The sequence below is a fragment of the Penaeus vannamei genome, chromosome 28 (genome assembly GCF_042767895.1).
Source record: "Penaeus vannamei isolate JL-2024 chromosome 28, ASM4276789v1, whole genome shotgun sequence".
NCBI classification, from domain to species: domain Eukaryota; kingdom Metazoa; phylum Arthropoda; class Malacostraca; order Decapoda; family Penaeidae; genus Penaeus; species Penaeus vannamei.
This window is the reverse complement of record NC_091576.1, coordinates 12,639,478-12,653,251: the sequence shown is the minus strand read 5'-3', so window position 1 is coordinate 12,653,251 and position 13,774 is coordinate 12,639,478. Positions and strand designations below refer to the sequence as shown.

At 41.8% G+C, this 13,774-nt stretch overlaps 1 long non-coding RNA gene across 3 annotated transcripts in view; it reads right to left on the bottom strand.

Moving 5' to 3' along the window:
* Positions 1 to 8,496: 8,496 nt before the first annotated feature.
* Positions 8,497 to 13,774, bottom strand: part of LOC113817586 (uncharacterized) — a 9,925-nt gene continuing 4,647 nt past the window's right edge. The window contains exons 2-9 of one of the 3 annotated variants that reach the window (XR_011399722.1): positions 13,023 to 13,128; positions 11,126 to 11,195; positions 10,465 to 10,529; positions 9,716 to 9,780; positions 9,285 to 9,327; positions 8,972 to 9,007; positions 8,763 to 8,846; positions 8,497 to 8,598 (exon numbers count right to left, since the gene is read on the bottom strand). This is a non-coding gene — a long non-coding RNA (uncharacterized lncRNA). Of the gene's footprint in view, positions 8,599 to 8,762; positions 8,847 to 8,971; positions 9,008 to 9,284; positions 9,328 to 9,715; positions 9,781 to 10,464; positions 10,530 to 11,125; positions 11,196 to 13,022; positions 13,139 to 13,774 lie in introns of those variants that run through there. The other 2 variants (XR_011399723.1, XR_011399724.1) reach the window with 2 other exon arrangements.

Below are 13,774 nucleotides of genomic sequence, written 5' to 3'. Positions count from 1 at the left end.
TTTCTTGTGAGGAGAGGAAGAGGAGACTGGTGTCTGAGGAGTAAAGGTAAAAGTAGGTGGAGGTGAGTGTGCGGTAGGGGAAGATCGTTTAATCTGTCTGCTGCGGGTAGTGAGGAAAGGGAGAGGGGACGGTGTTGGGGCTGTAGTTGAGATTGGAGCTGTGGTTGAGATTGGAGTGTCTGTATTTGAAGTGGCAAAAGAATTTGCCTGGGGGAGGTAGAATGTAGAAGTGGAAGTGGGGAAGTCAGTAGATATAGGGGAGGGTGTAGGAACATCTTGGGGTGGAGGGGAAGGGGCAGAGCGAGCGACATTACTAGAGTAGGGGGTATGAGGGAAACCTTGTCGGCGTACTTCCTGTCTGGTTTCACGTAGAGTGAGACCATTTTTGTATCTGAGAGTTGCTACCTCAGACTCGAACTTGTAAGCGAGACAGCCTCTATAAAATACATTATGGGGGCCACCGCAGTTAGCACATGTGCGTGTTTGTGCAGAGCAGTTTGATGGTCATGACCGGGTTGGGCACATATGGGGCAACGGTCTGTGGAACGGCAGTGTTTGGCATGATGTCCAAAGCGCCTACAGTTTTGACATTGACAGGGAGAGGGTTGGCATGGTCGAACAGGGAGGGATTGTCCACCAATGTAGATACGAAAGGGAAGGTCATGTGTGCGGAAAGTAATTTTGGCAATTTTGGCGGGTTTCTTTCGATTACCTCTAGGAGGAATGGAGTAGCATTGTACTGATATCAGATCACGGTCTTTGAGGTAGCCGAGTAAGTATTCTCCACAATCTGACCAATCTTTGGTATCGACTGACCGGTTTGCTGGGGAAATAGAGACAGTTACGGTACAAGTATTAAGAGTTGGATGAGGTTCTGCAGGAATGGGGTTGCCAGAGAGATGTTAGATTTGATAATGTTATAGCTTCAGTTTCAGATGTGACTTAGGAGACGGGACCGATTGCGTCGGGTACGGAAAGGGACTCTGCCTACATGTTTTTGGAGACATTGTGGGAAGAGAAGAGTGTTCCCTGAGTAAGGAACTGTAGGGGGATCACGAAAAATCGGTCCTATTTAGCAGGGCTAAATAAAGTATATAAGATATTTGTAGGGTTGGTGGTGGTAGAAAGACGGGGGCGTGTGGAAAAAGGAAGTGTTGTTGAGGGGGGGGTAGTATTGCGGAGAGATGGAGAATAAGGCTGTAAGGTAGTAATAAGGGAGGATGGCGTGTTTGATGATGAAGGTTGTAGTGGTATAGGTGATGAAGTTGGGAGAGTAGGGATGTCTTCTGGAGATTGAGTCTGCTTGGGTGGGTAATGCACTAGTAGGCATTGAGGAGTGGGTAGTAGTTGTGGTGTTCAGAGTCGTGGTCAAAGGAGAGTCTGGAGTCGGGGAGCCGGTAGTGTCTGAATTGGTGTGGCTATTTGATAAAGGGGCAAGCCTCATTGCCTCTAATATGGGTATTACTTCATTATTGGCCATGGGAAGCCTTGACTATGTTGGGGAAATAAACAGTCCACCCCTCAGGGTCCCCATGAGGGGTAAGGGCTAGACAACTAAAACAGGGAAATACCGTGCCCATGATTCCCTCGGGCCGTTCAGGACTGGCACAAAGTCGGCCTTTCATCCTTTCAACACGCTCTTACACTTTAGGAAGTAGATAGTAGAAGGGGTTGGAGAAGGGACGGAAACAAAAAAGCAGGAGGGAGAAAAGGCCATGCAAAATTAGTCGAGTCGAGGGCTGAGGCCCTAGGCAGGGGAGATCCCTGCATTGGGTCTCAGTCTCCGTCTCCTAAGCCCCCTACGACAACAACGGGCAAGGGATTGGCATGTTCGACGTCAAGGTCGTAGTCGCCGTAGCATGGTAGTGAAAAGGGTATAGAGGGAATAGCAAAGGGCTGCTCAGGACTGGCACTAGGCCATCCTTGAAACCTTTCAACACGGCTCTCACTTTTAGTATGTGTACAGAAGGGGCTCTCCCCAAAATTGCGCCTTTCATCGTCAACATCATCAGGAGCTAACGCCGACGGGGGCGCATAGCCGCGTCCACCTTTTGCTTCCACCTTTTGGGATCCCTCATGGCAAGCCACCAGGCAGGGACTCGGCCCATCTCGTGCTCTTCCCGACAGGTTTGATCGATCTGCCCAAACCACGACCTCCTAGGTCGTCCCACAGGCCTCCTCCACCCAGGGTTGTCTCTTACTGAGACAACCTGATGACCAGGATCAGCCTGTGGAAAGCGAGCCAGGTGGCCATATAGCCTGAGTTGGCAATCCCAGATTGTGCAGGTAACAAGTCCTGTACCAGTCTCACGGTGCAGCCGTTGGTTAGACACATGGTCCCGCCAACAGTACCCCATGATCCGGCGCAAGGACCTATTACAAAAGGCATCAAGACGAGACTCCAGTGCACTGGATAATGTCCAGGTTTCACTACCATAGAGCAAAACAGACATTATCAGAGCCCTGAAAATCCGTAGCTTGGTCCTGCTGCACAGGTACCGGCACCTCCAAATACTCGTCGAGAAAGTTCATGACCCCTGCTGCCAGGCCAATCCGTCTGCTGACTTCCTGGTCTGACAGCCCAGAGTTATGAACTGCACTACCAAGGTATGTAAAGCTCTCTGTGACTTCAATGTCCTCGCCGCAAGCACGTACCGACTGAACAGGTTCTTCTAGCAAGTCCCCAAAGTCCTGGATCTTGGTCTTGGTCCAGGAGACCTCTAGACCCAAGGGCTTTGCTCCATTACTAAATGCATCGAGAGCCACAACTAGGGTTTCCAAAGACTCAGATAGAATTGCAACATCATCGGCAAAGTCAAGGTCTGTAACCTTAATATTACCCAGTGTTGTTCCACAGTGACTTTGAATAGTAGCTCTGCCTAGTATCTAGTCCATGCAAGCGTTGAAAAGGGTTGGTGCAAGAACACAGCCTTACCTCACTCCTGAACTGACAGGGAAGAAGCTCGACAGGCCCCCACCACACTTTACAGCACTTTCAGTACCAGTATATAGGTTTGCTATTAGTTCAATAATCCTTGTTGGAATTCCTCTCAGTCTCAGGATCTCCCAGAGTGATTCCCGATGCACTGTATCAAACGCCTTCTTGAGGTCGATGTTGGCTGCAAGCAACCCACGTCCGAACTCACAACGGCGCTCTACAATGACTCGGAGCGCAAGGATACGGTCTATTGTTGACTTACCAGGAGTGAATCCGGATTGTTCCAGCATCTGATGCCATAGTAGATGGTCTCTAATACGCGTCAGAAGAATGCGGGTAAGAACCTTGCCTGGTACACTGAGCAGTGTGATGCCGCGATGATTGCTGCAGTCCCATCGGTCCCCCTTCCCCTTCCAGAGAGGGATTACCACACCCCTCAACAGGTCAAGGGGAACGGTACCGGACTGCCAGATGGCAGCCAGGACAGCATGCAATCCCCGCGCCATAGGTTCACCACCAGCCTTTAACAGTTCAGCTGGGATGCCGCAAATACCCGCTGCTTTACCACTCTTCAGCTTGGAGATCACCTCCCTAACTTCAGTTAGGGAGGTTGGGTCCTCACTAATAGGTGGGTCCCGCAGCGGAATCACGGCACTACCCACATCCAAGTTAACTGTTGGAGGGTCAACCTGATACAACTGCTCAAAGTACTCAGCCCAACGCTCTTTCTGTTATCTATTATGTTTTTTTCTCGTCATGGTAAATCGTCGCTTTTTTTAAGAGAATCAATCCTCATTTTTATCACTTGCGAGAGTGCATTTTCTTTGGCGTGTTTTTTCTGACTCGATCATGCTAGCATAAATCGCTTTTAATGCTTAAATCTTTTACTCACGTGGGGGAAATAGATCATGCATTTTCTCTAAATTATTATCTATTCCTACGGACATTCTAGGTCACGTGACTAGTCCTAAGCATCACCATAGTCTCGACATTTTTTTTATTCTCATTATCTCTCACTGCGTTAACCGACGCCATATCGACGTTCAATTCGTATATTATTACTAAGTGCATTTATTTCGGCTCGGTTTACAAATGCATTTGTGAGATTTTTGAACATTTAAATAATTTAGTTGAATCATGCACAAACAAACATTTCCCCCACGCTTCCTACCTACCCCCATCCCCCATCATCCTAAACCCCTTCCCTTCCTCCTAACTCCCACCCGTTACTCCCCCTCCCTCTCTACCTATTTTCAATATTTTTGTTTAGTACACTAGCATTTTATTTTTTTATTTTTTGTCATGATATTTATTTAAATTAAAATATAATACGCTAAATTTGGTAAATGTAATGTACATCTCGACTGCCCTAGTCTTCATAACTATATGTCTTCCTGATCTTTTATGTCCTTGTGATTCTTAAGTTTATTATCCGATATTAAGCTTCGAACGTTTTATATTTTCTTTCTTTTCATATCTATATTTATACAAGAAAAGTGTGCCTTGCTCATTTCTATGTTTATATGAATATCAACTTCAGTATTTTTATGTATAAGGTGTTATATTCGTTTTATAGTGCGAATGACTGTTCAGGTGAAATCAGGTCAGGTCCTATCACGATGACGTTACCTCACTCTTTAATGACCTGTATTAGCCTCGTGTTTTTTTTTCTTTCCACATTTAAGCTTATTTATATGTGTATAATATTGTGATTTATCATTGTCCCGTTGTGGACGTATTTACGATAGAGTGATGTATTTACTTCCGGTTTGCATGAATATATTGGGAACTAATAATACTAGCATAATTCATCGAATTAAATCGTATGATTTTAAGTTATTATTATAGTATATTTGTGCATATTCCGAAGTATCTTTCGCCGTAATTATTCGTCTTCTTTATAGATATATTTTTTCCTTAATTATTCATGGTCATTTATTGGTAATTTGATTATTTAATTTTCAGATTATTGTGTACTTGTTTTTTCACAATATTATTTAATTTTACATATACTAGCTCTTGCTATTTTTAACGAATGTCCGCATAACGACCTCATTTGACCTTACTCAGAAGGTACTTATAGCCATCTGACTCTGCTCGACCCAAAAATACATGCAAGCTATTTATATTTATATCTTATTCAATGATCTCCGTGTTAGAGATTAATTATATTATACAGCTACTACGATTTCATATTGTTCGTGACTTTTGATTATCTTAATCACGAACCTCACCTCCTCATTATTACATGGTCCTTGGTGACGACCCACAGCTGGGTATGGACATGCAATTAGGTTTAGGTAATTAATGTTAAGTTGTTCTTGTGCCAGGCCACACACCTATCGCCCAGGTGATCTCAGCGCCACGCGCCTTCTTATCGCTATACGTGAGATTATCGCTGGTATTCCCCAAGAAGATGGGTACCCAATTGCGTTCTGCGTATGAGCTGGATGATATGTCCCTTCTACGGTTGGGTCATCATGTCATCACTTTCCTCAGGGAATTTATTTTAAGTATCATTTACAACCACGAGGGTTGTCATTCGGCTGTCAGTTGTCTCAGGGAAGCTGACCCAAACCAGTCACCGTTTCATTCATTTTTACGTACTAATTAAAATACCATTTTCATGATTTCGCATAGCAGTTGATTAATATTGCAATTACCGTAAGTTCATTGTTATTAGTGTGAATGTTTTTTTTTTACGTGCAATCAGATCGGTAATTAATTTTCATTGCGGGCAACCAACATTCCCACCCACGCATACATACCTGACTCTCCCCCCTATCCTTACCCATACCTCTTTTCTTTCCACCCCCACCCCATCCTTCCCTTAGACTCTCGCCCACCCCCTACTCCTCCCCTTCGTTTATTTCTTCCAACTTCCACGCCATCCTATTCCTTTTTTTACTCACTCTCGTCTAATGACTCTAAAAACTAACTTATATCTATCAGCATTCTATTTTCTTCTCGTGTGCTATACTCTGACTTACTCGTTTCATAACTCTCACCCATTAAATTAATCAACTCGTCTACGCACTCACGCAGCCACATGCGCACATCGTCTCGCAGAAACCCGTCAATTGCACAAAAATTACATTCGTACTGTTTCCGGAAGATAACTGACTTGCGCCAACCGTGTATTCTTGCCTTGCATTACGTTTTATCGAACATATATTGTCCTGAGAAAGTAATGCGCAATGAATGTAATGAGTCGCTCCCGAAGTGTGACTGCATTACCCGTTTTCATTACAGCTTTTCCTCTAATTGCTGTTGGTGACGTGTGATAATCAACTTCAGTGAAATGAGAGAGAACAATTACTAATAGTCAGACGTATACCGTATGCACTATTGCACTGCACACTCCTGAACTCTGCATTGTTGCATCTTTATTTCTTTTTTCCAAGGAAGTTCGTCGTTCAAGACAAGTCCTTGCGGGCTGCGACCCATTTTGCTTCCATGTACTTCTGCACAATACTTATCTCTTGTAGATTTTCATCTCCTGCTATCTGAGGCAATTGCAACTCAAGCAAGTCCTCGCAGACTTGCAATTGTCTCCCCAAGCATGTCCCTCTGTCTATCCTTGGACAGTGCATTATTGAAAAAAAAATTATAAATTGAAAATTCATGAAAATATTTGTAATAACAATCATTGCAATCTGATATTTTGATTATATCTTACGGCCCTTGCTATCACGCAACCCCCACCCCCCCACAGTTTGCCCTCCTGTCTCTGCCTCCGGTGTACTTATTTCAGAGAACGCCAGCACTAGACCGTCGCGGCTCGCCTCTAAGGCTCCCATTTGCCCGAAACTTGCACTCCACGAGAGACAGCCCGCGCCACGCTACCTACCCCTCCTATGAATAAACAGCTGAACCAGAAGTGTCTCCATAATCCACCAAATCAGGGCAAAACAAATCCCTGACACGTCTACTATGCGAACCATAAAAGCGCGGGAAGCAACACTGCGACCTTTGCAGACCACAGTTCGCATGATTGGCATTTGTTTTTTTATGGTTAATATCGAAAATAAAATGCCATCAGTTTTTTTTTTCTTTATATATTTATTTCTATATTACATCAAACTTGTGTTACACATTTCAGCCGATGAAAAGAAATAGTTCCCAATGCATAGCAATCCCATTTTCAACCTTCCAAAATGTTATTGTTCGTTTGGCGAGTAATGTATGCAATTTTATTAATACATATTCAAGTTGTGAGATACACAATACTTTATCACAGTGATGCATCAAAGGTCAAGCAGCACTATCTTACATACGCCGTTAGTGACTTTAGATGCTGAAGCGACATTACTTTTCCAATAAATAACTAAATAGAAGCTGGGACCAAGGTAAGTATAAAGTCATCACCTGGAAATCGATGTTACGCGTCATTTACAAATTTATCGAAATTTATTTGCAAACAAGCCTGTCATATTTCCGTAAGTTTACCCAAAAATATTCGTCGCTTTCGTTTTGTTCAGAAAATGGGTATGCGAACCAAAGGCAACGCTGTCCTATAGTTTGCATTCGTAGTGCACAAACATTGGGTCACCAAGTTCAATTTTCAAATTAACCAATGTATTGTATACACCAATCCACCGACACGGTCACCCTGAATTTTCAGGTTTCTCTGAAATTCAGAAACGATGAGTGATTTGGCAATACCATACATTCTGGAGAGATTATAGGGAAATTATCAAAACTAATAACATTGCCCTTTGTTACCATGTGCGCGAACGAATCGCTGAATGACGACCCTCTCCACAACACTAAAATGTCACCTCGCCAAGATACCGAACGAATGCTCCTACACAGCAACATCTGGAGTAAGATCAGCCAAAAAAAAAAAAACTTATTGGGCAGGTTCCGAGTGGTTTCTGGAACGTAGTCGTGCCGAAGAATTTGTGCGGGGCAAGTTTCCTCAAGGAGTCCATAGGAATAGGATTAAGTAACAAGTACTCAGCAATTAATGCTCAAGATGGTGGGAGGCTAGACGAGTGCTGCGTGTTGACAGCCAGGAGCATAGTGGTGGCGCTACCTTTCGGTAAAAGGAAAGGTATCATTTATACTATTTTTGCTTTGGGTTTCAAATACGGGTACACTTATTTTGCATTTTCTAGCATAGAGTTAATGATTACCGAGAATTTTTAATTATAAAAAAAAAATAGTTATTTAATTTTCAGTATATGAAAATCTAAATTAGTACCAATTCCAGATAGGCGAAGGACGTCCATCTTTCTCAACTTTAGCAGTTTGTTGTAGAAGTTAGAAACTTTCCCATTTGTATCCCGCTTCCATGAAACCAAAAACTAGATTTAACACCTTATAATCATTCTAGTTTCCATATTAGATGGAGATGCTCTCCTTAATTGTGTAACAGTTTGTAGTTGACAAATTTCATGTTAATGGCTTAACAGTAAAGGTTTCGACACGAGTCATTCTACATACATTTCTAAATTACTCAATACACCAATTTTCTGGTGCGGATAATGAATCCAAGCCTATGGAATGAACATTCCAGACTTGTTGGCAAGAAAGGGATGTAATAAGAAAGCAGGTCATTTCATTTATTACTTTATTTTACCCACTTATGGTGACCCTCACTTCAGCCTTGTTCCAGGACAGCAGCATATTCCAGGTTCAAAATCCAGCAGTAATTTCTGCAAAGACAAGGCTATATTACTTATGAAAATAAAACCATTAACATTTTATATTCTGAAACCATGATCAGGCCTATCATTCGGAATCATACATGTTCATTAATAGCTCAAGTTTGTCATCATCAAGACATACAATTTTAAACTGTAGTGCAATTATTACTTACTTTAGCAGTCCCTTTAACCACAACTTTTCTTCAGTGTCAACATCAAGAGACAGGATATTTGGGGGGGTGGGGGGTGGGGGGTCACTAAAAAAGAAACAAGTATTCAGTAAATATTGCAAGATGTAAACCCGCAACTAAATAAAATGGTTCATTTAGTACTGACAAATTCTATTTAATCTTTATTTCCCAAAGTTGTAAAAGTTACATACCAAATTCAGTGCTCCATGGTAATGCTAGTCTGCATGCTGCAAAGAAAAGGATCTTTTAGTTATATGCATTGCAAAACACATGAAATGAAGACAAAATATTAAAAGTATTTCAGAAGGAAGGCAACATAATATCAACACATTTGTCTGAACAATGTTAATCATCATGGTAATTTAAAAAACTACACAATTTTAGGTAACTGGGTAATCCAGACAAGGCAAAACTAGCACAATGCCTGCCAAGTCTACTTTGTTTAGAAGCATCAGATTCTGCAACCCAATTACCTTTGTACTTTTACTGTAACTGAAAAATTACCTTCATTGTAGAAAAGGTGCCACTCTCCAGAAATTACTTGCATCTGAAAAGTTAAATCAAAACATTAGAACATAGCATAACTTTCTCACCATAGATATTAGAGAGCACAGTCAGAAGGAAGGCAACATGTATATTTCAACATTTTAGTCTGAGCGCATGTTCATCATAGTCAAACTGGCTAATCAATTATCAGAACTAATTACCTAGGGTGCATTATAATCAAAGTAGAATCTAGGCTTAATACTGGGGATAGGCAATCCCATGTATATGAAGATGAAATTTTCCATTTCTTATCTCTAATTTTTTAAATATTTACAGACCCCCCCCCCCCCCCAATTCCCTAAAAATATAAGCTAGGGGACCTGGTTTACCCAATAGACAATTTAAAATCTATGATATTAATGTCACCAAAAAAGCAAAACACTACTTACCTCTTCTGTGCATCTGATGCTTAAGCTAATGCATTTGCTTTCATGCATTTTGTGTGCAATACAATCTGAAAAAACAATGAAGGGTTACTAATTGCAAAAGAAATATTTTTAAAATTTCTGAACTGAAATGGTTGTGGTTTGTATGGTTTCACTTCCTTTCATAGCCACAAGGCTCAAGGACGTGTTGGAATATACAAGCCCCTAATCCTCACCCGGCCGAAGCCAGGGGACCTGGCTTTTCTCTGATGCACGACAGGGTTCAACTGCATGCACACAGCCTCCAAAGTCGCTTGTGGAATTGCCGGCGCGAGCCAGCTATCCACATGACATCAGGTTCACTAGCTATTCCAAAGTCCCATGCATACAACATGGCCAGTGCTGTCTAAGTATATTGGCCAAATTAACAGTTCAAAGTAGGAACAGGTAGTAATTAAGTAAACTGTTTAAAGTGGCTGTGCCCTTTGTTAAGATAAACTGCCTAAAACCAAGTCCTGGTCTCAAGTGCAAGCAAAGTTAATCTAAACATCTTCCCTCTGGGAGGCATATCTAGGTGCCCGTGATGGACTGCTATAATTAGCAACCTATTTTAGGATATTTATATAAGTTCACTCCCATCATCTATGATGATCCGATTAGTTCAAAGTGTAAGGCCTGCCACATGGTATGTAGGAAAGACTTGCATCCATGTCCAATTTAGCTTAATATCAATTGACATTCAAAAGTAAGAGGAACATTTGAATTAGACTTACCTTATCTTGTGCTCAAGACTTGTCTAAACAACCTCACTTCCATTTAGACTTCATGAACATTTTATCTGAAACCAAGAAGCAATTTGTTAAAACATTACAATAATAATGACATGCATTAACATTTTTAAAAAGTAGAATGCTCTGTAGTTTGTATGGTTTCACTTCCTTTCATAGCCACAAGGCTCAAGGACGTGTTGGAATATACAAGCCCCTGATCCTCACCCGGCCGAAGCCAGGGGACCTGGTTTCTCTATGATGCACGACAGGGCGCAACTGCATGCAGACAGCCTCCAAAGCCGCTTGTGGAATCGCCGGCGTGAGCCAGCTATCCACATGACATCAGGTTACTATCAATAAATTTTCTGGCCATACTAACCCATTTTTAGATCACTAAATAGGACTTAAAAAGGCTACCTCTTCAAATCTAACCTATTTAATTAGTTCCAAATCATGCCAAAGAAGCTTATATGCTTCTGTATTGCCTTCAATGCAAGACTAGAGCTTTACACAAACCAACGGGCGAATTTATCAGCTCAATGAGCTTAAGAATCTGATAAGGCTGAATTGCAAAAATAAGCTACTGAATAACAAAATGTCAAGGTCTTCTGTAACCATGCCAAGTACTATTAACCAGTGGACATCAGAAAAAAGTTTTACTCACCTATTCTTTTGCAACTTGTGCTATCCATGCCACTGTGCTTCCACACCAATTCCATCATGAAGTTCAGCATCTGAAGAATAAAACGAGACCAGTTTGAGATAAAGGTTGTCTTGCAAGACATTAAAACTGCTCCTTTTGATTTAGAAAGTAATGTGGCTTGTATGGTTTCACTTCCTTTCATAGCCACAAGGCTCAAGGATGTGTTGGAATATACAAGCCCCCGATCCTCACCCAGCCGAAGCCAGGGGACCTGGTTTCTCTATGATGCACGACAGGGCGCGACTGCATGCACACAGCCTCCAAAGTCGCTTGTGGAATCGCCAGCGTGAGCCAGCTATCCACATGACATCAGGATTTCCAGACTAAGCAAGAGTGCTTTCTTATGCATGGTATAAAATTGTAGTTTTAGAGTAAACTTACAAACTAAAATTAATAATTGGAAGTGAACAGTCATGCAGTGCATATAGCAACACCCTGGGTAACCACCCCTAACCCCCCCCATCCAGGAAGATATATAACAAATTTATGCCAGGATAGAGCAGGAGAAAATCTAGGGTACTCGAATGCATCCAGAGAAGCAGCATACTAACCTGTGACAGGCACCATTGTACACCAAGGTGAATGCAAGTTGTATGCTGCCCTGTATGCAGCAATAACTGTATGCATACGAATTATAAAAATTACCCCAAAGTTACACAAATTGACTATATCCGTTACCTGCCACGATGTACACGTCGTGCAAAATGTCTGAATACTCAGGGTATCAACACTAATCCAAACCTCTTCTACCCAATATTAATGCTGCATTTGGAATGCATCCTGCTCGTCCAGACGAGAGGATGAGCAGGTTCAAAACCCACTTATCTTGGGCAAGTCGTCCATCTTGCCCTAAGCAGCAGGGCGAGCAGGACGAGATGTAAACACCAGAGTTGCAGGCAACCTTAAGATATCAGTAGGTATTCTTTATCAAGATAATTAAAAAGATTTCAGTGTGTCAGTTGCAAGTTAAATATGCATCAAGGGAGTTACAAAACCTATGCAGTGTGTAAAAATAAGGAGGCCGACAAAAAAAAAAAAAAAATAAAGTTTACTTTCGAGCTGGCTGCATTCTATGCAACAAGGGTCTTTGAAGTTCTGTACATGGCCTGGCTGTCCTGCTGGTCCTGACAAGTGGTCTGGACGAGGAAAATAGGAGTTCCGAACACTAAATTATTCCTATACAAGGTGGAATCTATGCCCCTTATTAAAAGGGTTTCAACTTCCAGAAAACGGACACTTAAAAACATTTGGCTGCAAGGGTTTCAAGATATATTTCGCGGTAAATAGGAGGTCGCAGCAACTATGCCGTATTTGACTTCCCTGTGCTCTCATCCAGCCGATTTACCCCAAGGCGGCGCTTCCAGTAACCAAATTCACTTGGTGGAAAGGAAGTTCCGAAATCTAACTACAGACACCAGTCAAAACCTTTCAGAATAAGGCCAATCATGACTAATAACAATTTAGTAGTGAAAGAAATTGAAGAGCAAGCATGGTTTCTACATTCCGGTATTCCCTGATGCGCAAGTTCCACGGCCTGAATTCCCTGGATTTGAGCAGCAGATAAGCAGTCTTTCGATAACGTTAGCCTGGATAGTCGAAACAATCGTAGTAATGAGAGCAAAATGAATACGAAACAATACCATGGAAAATGGACCTTCCCCGATATGCACATCACCCACGTGCTACCATGTGGTTTCCTCCCCACATGGGATATATTCAATCACATGTGTACACATCAGCAAATAAAAACCATGGATTACGAAATCCCCGTCTGACAAAGAATTTAACAAACTAACCATCCTTCCTGTTATAACCCCAACATTAAAACATATTAACCAAAGCAAAACTTTGTTTGTACCTTTCAGAAGCGGCGGACCGGTGAGAGTGACCGAGGAAGATGCGCGTGCCTGTGAGGACGCTTCTGCGCACGCTGTTGCCACGTCTCTCGGTCCTCGAGTGATGATCTGTTTTTAAAATATTAATTAAATTTTATGCATGTTGATGCTGGTGAAGTGCTGATTAGCGACTGAAGTGTTTTCCTTCGTTTCTCCATTTCTATTTGTAACTATTTATATACCAGGTTACTGGAATCGGGGTGATATTAACGTAACGGTGAGCATAATTTCAACTACAAACGTACTTTTATTTCTTCTTTTACAAGAGTTTTAGATTTATAATATATATTTTTACAGATATACTAAAGTACTGTACTGGGATGAATACCTTAAACACAATTTTTTAGAGAAAAAATCTATATCGAAATGTTTAAACTACCGAGTATTTCCACACACACACACACACACACTCACACACACACACACACACACACACACACACACACACACACACACACACACACACACACACACACACACACACACACACACACACACACACACACACACACACACACACACTCACACACACACTCACACACACACACACACACACACACACACACACACACACACACACACACACACACACACAAATACGTATGTATGGTGTATGTGATTTGATAACAAATCTGGATCACTGTCATTATAAAATGAATAAGAATGAAATCTATTCACATATTTTTCTAGGATTTTACGAATGTTTCTGGTAATT